The sequence below is a fragment of the Parasteatoda tepidariorum genome, chromosome 5, assembly GCF_982258835.1.
Source record: "Parasteatoda tepidariorum strain Cologne lab strain chromosome 5, Ptep-v5.0, whole genome shotgun sequence".
In the NCBI taxonomy this organism is placed as follows: Eukaryota; Metazoa; Arthropoda; class Arachnida; order Araneae; family Theridiidae; genus Parasteatoda; species Parasteatoda tepidariorum.
Genome location: NC_141759.1, coordinates 111,408,414 through 111,414,779, shown reverse-complemented (window position 1 = coordinate 111,414,779; position 6,366 = coordinate 111,408,414). Strand labels below are relative to the sequence as shown.

The following is a 6,366-nucleotide window of genomic DNA, read 5'->3' as shown; positions in this document are numbered from 1 at the left end:
AATATCAAGGTTCTCATTTAAACCAAAAAATTGTTAAAGTGATAGCCCAATGACCCACTCATATGCAGTTATGAATAAGAATTCGAAAGTAAGCGCTAGCAACGCCTTCTAACGGAAGGAAACTATAGTATACACTAAATATCGGACGCTGGGAATGTTTTTGACCCACCTTATATAAAATTTCCATTATTATTCTTTGTTGCAACAATTGCGCTGATCATGTAGAGTGACAAGGACAACATAAAATTTTTTTTAAAATGATTAAAAAATATTTTTTTGCATACGAATATGTTCTAGGAAATTTTGACGCCCACCCTTTGACTTGGTATTAAGATAGAGGTTCTCATTTAAACCAAAAAATTATAAAAAATTGTTAAAGTGTCAGCCAAATGACCCACTCATATGCAGTTATTAATAAGAATTCGAAAGTAGGCGAGAGCAACGCCTTCTAACGGAAGGAAACTATAGTATACACTAAATATCGGTTGCTGGGAATGTTTTTGACCCACCTTATATAAAATTTCCATTATTATTCTTTGTTGCAACAACTGCGCTGATCATGTAGAGTGACAAGGACAACATAAAATTTTTTTAAAAATGATTAAAAAATATTTTTTTGCATACGAATATGTTCTAGGAAATTTTGACGCCCACCCTTTGACTTGGTATTAAGATCAAGGTTCTCATTTAAACCAAAAAATTATAAAAAATTGTTAAAGTGTCAGCCAAATGAACCACTCATATGCAGTTATTAATAAGAATTCGAAAGTAAGCGAGAGCAACGCCTTCTAACGGAAGGAAACTATAGTATACACTAAATATCGGACGCTGGGAATGTTTTTGACCCACCTTATATAAAATTTCCATTATTATTCTTTGTTGCACATTTGATTGAATTTGGGTATTTGTTTTTTGTTTCCTCACGAAGCCATGACATCACTCATTTCATATTAAATAAAGTTTTAACTGACTAATCATTTTCCATTTCTGCAAGTTCTTGATGTATCAGACAAATCCACTAACATGGATTGCAACATCCATGCTGGAAAATAAATTTGTTTTAAATCAGAATATCTTTCTCTTAAATCAGCCGATAGAATTTTCAGATGATAGACAATAACAAGTAAAGTGGTATCATTTACTTCACATTTTTGGAGCCAATGAAACTGTTCAAAGTTTTTGTTGTTAATATATTTCTGACATAACTCAATAAGGGTAATGAAGCCAAATATCTTCGTTTTTGCATCAACAAGAGTTTTATTGGTTCCTTGAAGTTTCTTATTTAATATATTCGGTTTTTCAAAGATAATTGGCTAAATAACTCACAAATGCTTTACCATCGACTGTAAACAGATACTTCATTTCAGGTTTGTCGCCTTAAAAATCCTTAAGTCACATAATATTTATTGACTGCAATTATTTAAGAATTTATTATTGTATTTTTGTAGTATATTTGTTTATCCTAAATTTGGTAGTTTGAAATTCATTTGGCACATTGGTGATAGTGGCAGCACAGATCCTTGTATGGACTTATTCCCTAAATTATTTTAAGAAGTCTTGTTTACCTCAATATATATAATTAACATTTGACCTTGTGATAAATTAAAAGTTTTGATTAGTTCTGTTCTATACTAAATATTAAAATGAACTTGATGACATTGACCAAGGTATGAACCAACTCAAAAACTCATTGCTTTAATAAATTTATCGAGAAAAAAAACTGCCTGGTAATAATTAATATTAAATGTTTATCTGATTGAAACAGCAAAAGAGGTTAATGCTACCTTGGTTGATAGTTTGCGAATTAACCGTAAAATAAAGTTCAGAATATTATAAAGTCTTCTTAATGATTCCAATTTATTAAAATAGTAGTAAAAGGCATATTTTTTATGAAAAAAGTGACAGTGTGACAACTAGCTAGCGAATTGCCATTTGTTATGTTTAGTGCCTTAAAGTAGGTGGTGACTGTTAATTTTGCACAATACTGTACAATATTGACAAAATTATACTGGAAATTGTAAAAGTGTTCTCTTCTAAACAAAATAATAATTAAAAATAGTAGGTTTTGAATTTAAAAATAGTTTTTTCTTTCTTTTATGTTGAAATTGCTTTTCTTGCACTTTAGTGGAGCAAATTATACTTCAGTAATATTTTATTTTATATCCGTTGTTGAACAGCCAACCCAATTTTTGGGTTTATGACAACAAATGTTCAACTCCGTAGCCTTGTAATTTTGAACCAATCCAGAAGACAAGAAAACTCCTGGATCAGTACTCACAGAAGTATTGATTTGTTATAAAATCATGAGGGACTTAGAGACTCGACAGATTTAATGTTCATCAGTCACCATTTACTACTACTGGCATGGATCGAACCCACGAACTCTTGGACATGTGCCCTGGGCCCTATCGACCAAGCTATCCCAACCTTTTATTTCAGTTATAGTTAGTCTGGTACATCCATTATGTACAAAAAATGTCTTTATTTATTTATTGTGTTTTTTTTTCAGGCCGACTACTAAACCTGAACATGCCTAAATATTGAAAAAAAGAGTCAAATTAAAAAAATTTCTAGTTTTTATTTGTTTTTGTAAAGTGTAGTAGTGTATTTAGTAATTTTACACAATTAATTCCCTTTTAAAATTCTCATATTCATGATTTAGTGTTTATTTTCTAGCTTTTATCCCATTAATTGCTGTTACAACTTATCTAGTGTGTTCATTTTTATTACTTAAATTCACTTTAAGTTATTTTAATGTAATGAGGCAAGGTGCTATATATTTTTACAGTTTTCAAAAGTGAAATGTAGGCTAAATTGAAAATGTGATGAATAATAATTTAAAAGCAAAATTTATAATGTATCATTGCAATATATGTAATTATGTAAGTTACTCATCTAGAGTGTACTATCTCCACATGTCAACTCATAGACACGAGTTCCGTGTTAAGTTTAAGTGTAACTCGTTAGTTGCAAATAAATTAATTTGCTGTTTTACTATTAATAAGTTTATTTAAAAATTTATTTCAAACTTTTTAAGTATCTACTTAGTGTTGGTACATCTAAATAGTTAATTTTCTTTCAGGTCTTCAAACCACTTGGTCTGCAATCACTACCAAAGCATCCATGTCTTAGGTAATTGTGTGATCCACAAACATAGAGTTTCAATTTGCCAGTGTCAATATATTTTTAGTTTAGTTTTAGCTATTGTTTAAAAAGAGAAAAATGATTAAAAGAATTCTTCTGGGATATTTCTCTCCCTATTTAAACTTGCATATTGAATTTCATGAGAATAAATGTTGTAAGATATTTTTATTAATAATTGAGAAAATTAATTAGAATTTCATAAAATTTCTCACTGCTGGGAGATGTATCTCCACACGTTTGAAATAATCTATATCTAATTTTTGTTGTCTTAGCATTTGAATGTTTTCAGAAATGTTTAAATTTAAAATTTTGTGAAAATTATAAATTAATTTATAAGATAATGCATTTTTTTATTCTCATATCACTCATTATTATTATTATTTTTAATTTTAGGGACATCAATGTTGAGGTGTGAGGAACTATGGATGGCATAGCCGAGAACACCAAAATTAAAGATGCAGTAGCTGTAGCAACTTGGTTTGCGTCTTATTACAAATTAGAGGTACTAAAAATTTTATTGATTTTTCTTCTTCTCCACCCCCCCTTCCCTAAGCTCGAAAGTTCTTGAGCAAAAAAAAAAAAAAAAGTTTTAGCAAATCGTTAGAATGCCACAAGACCTATAAACATGACTTTTTATACCATTCTTCCAATTGTTGCACAAAAATTTACCTGATGTGTGTTTCAATATATTATTCATTAAAACCAATTATATTTTAAATAAACCTATGATTGGAACAATATCCTATCAGAATTGCTGTTTATGATTAAAATTTAATTATTAATTCAAATAGTTCAAACTAATTACAAATGAATCTCAATTCAGTTAAGGGATGATCCATCAGTTATTTTGTGCTTTTTATCATAATGTAAACAACTTAAATTAACTGGGGTCTGTTTAGAAGAAATTTGGGTCCGTTAACGGACCCTTCACAAAATATCTTTTCATAAAAACGGACCCTTCACAAAATATCTTTTCATAACAACGGACCCTTCACAAAATATTTTAACTTAAAAACGGACCCTTCACAAAATAATTTATCTTTTAATCGGACTCTTCACAAATTTGTTTATCTTCATTATTGTTTTGCTAATCGAATAAAACCTTCCCAGGGGGGGGGGGAAAGACAGATGTAAACAAACTAAGTTTTGTCTTCGGCAGACGCTTCTTCCTTTATTCGTCCGAAATAAATATTCTGCGTTAAGCAGTAAAAGCTAAATACGAAATATTTGTATGTTGCCCCTCTCATTTAGTTGCAGCAATTGCTGTTTATTTTTGAAAATTTAATTTTTTTTATTTATTATAATTTTACAGTGTTAAGCATAATCTTGTATGTCTTTACAATTTAAAAACTCCTTGAAAAAGTTTATTTGCAATAGCGGACCCTATTTGCACAAATTCACAAAAACTGACCCTGGTTGAAAGAATGTGACTTAACGTTTATTTTATTTTCACAAATTACGAGTAATTTTTTCACAATTTTACAAAAACGGGCCTTTCACAAAATGTCTGGACAGACCCTTGATTAAAGATTAGAAGCTCTGATTTAACTCACGATTTTTTTTTTTTTTTACTGAAATCAAATCACTAATAAATCAAATATTATGATAAATAAGTTTAATTATGAGAAATTTTAAATATTTTATTATACAAATTAACAGTAGATTCTGCTTGGATGTGCCTTCGCCTTTTTTTAATTTTTATTATGCTCTACTACTCTTAATAGATTAAATTAATTTAAAAATGTTTGCAGATTAAGTCTGTTAAACAAATGTATGTGACTTTTCAATATTCTATAATTGTTTGCTTTCTCATGTGAAAATGTAATATCTAAAATGTTAGAAATAACTGAAAGTTACAATTCCTATGTTAGTAAAATATTTTAAACAAAATGAGGCTGTCACTAAAACAGTAGTGTTGTATTATCTTTTAAGAGCTTAAAAAGCTGCTGAATATATGCTATGCATCAATTTTATTCATTGAGTGTTCATACTGATTGAGAATAGATTCTTTTTGCTACAGATAACACATATTTACGCATTTTTTTAATCTAGTTCCGAGGTAATAAAATAAATTTGTTCATTAACTTTTGCATCAAGTTGCATTTGGCTTGGTCAAACTTTTTGTGCTGAGTTTATTAACAACTAACTGGTTTCTCTAATAATTAACTGTCTATAACTAATAATAAACTTGTCAATTTGTATAAATGTTTATGGTAATTTCTAATTTGCCTTTCAGTTGCTTTTGTTGATAGCCATTTTTTTAGCTTTTATTTTCTTACATATGTGTATGTTGAGCGCTTCTAAATAAAACGATTCTCCATGAAAACTTGGTATTAAAATAGTATTGAAAATATTTTTGACTTCGTGGAGTTTTTTTTTTTTTTTTTTTTCATTTTCCACAATATGAGATTTGAGATATAGTGTGGCAAGGTTTTCTATTTTGGCTAAATTTGTTTCTTAAAAATCAGTATTTGGAATATTGATATGAGTAATGTTTGTCTTGCAAAATTTTCAATAGAAAAAATCAGTTTGCTATTATATTGAATTTTATCATAATTATAGTTGTTTCTGAAGCCCAAGAAAAATGATGTACATAAAATTATTTTTTACTAATTTTAACATATTTTTCAGGTGCTTTGTTAGAATAAATCCAGTGTCTAGTTCCAGTGTCCAGTTCACCCAAAGATTTTAAGCTTTCTATCTTTGACAGTTGGGTGAAACCCTTATGAAAATTTAAGGTATATTTAAGGTTGATTTGAGGTATTTTTGAGGTATATTTAAGGTTGCAGAGAAAACAGCAATAAAAATTATACCTCGTAAAGGTTGTAATTAAGGTGTACGAGGTTGATTTATATATACTTCAGCTTGTTTTGAGGTTGTTTAAAATTCACTTCAAATCAACCAGACTGATAAGGAGATTTTTAAGGTATACCAGGTTTATTTTCTTACACTTGTAACAAAAGAGGTATTTTTGAGGTATAAAAATTTTTACCTTATTTCAACTAACGATAAAAAGGTATTTATTGAGGTATATGAAGTCATTTTATTTATACCTAACCTTATTTTGAGGTTGTTTTAAATTCACTTCAAATCATCCAAACTGATAAGATGATTTTTGAGGTATACGAGGTTGTTTCTCTTACACTTGTAACAAAAGAGGTATTTATGAAGTATAAAAAAATCAACCTTATTTCAACTAACGAGAGTGAGGTAATTACGAGG

General features: G+C 28.7%; 1 long non-coding RNA gene across 1 annotated transcript; it reads left to right on the top strand.

Moving 5' to 3' along the window:
• The first annotated feature begins 3,025 nt into the window (after positions 1-3,025).
• LOC147810001 (uncharacterized) lies at positions 3,026-5,864 on the top strand. The gene is made up of 3 exons (XR_015433559.1): positions 3,026-3,132; positions 3,538-3,646; positions 5,776-5,864. It is a non-coding gene; the product is annotated as an uncharacterized LOC147810001 (long non-coding RNA).
• Positions 5,865-6,366: the final 502 nt, after the last annotated feature.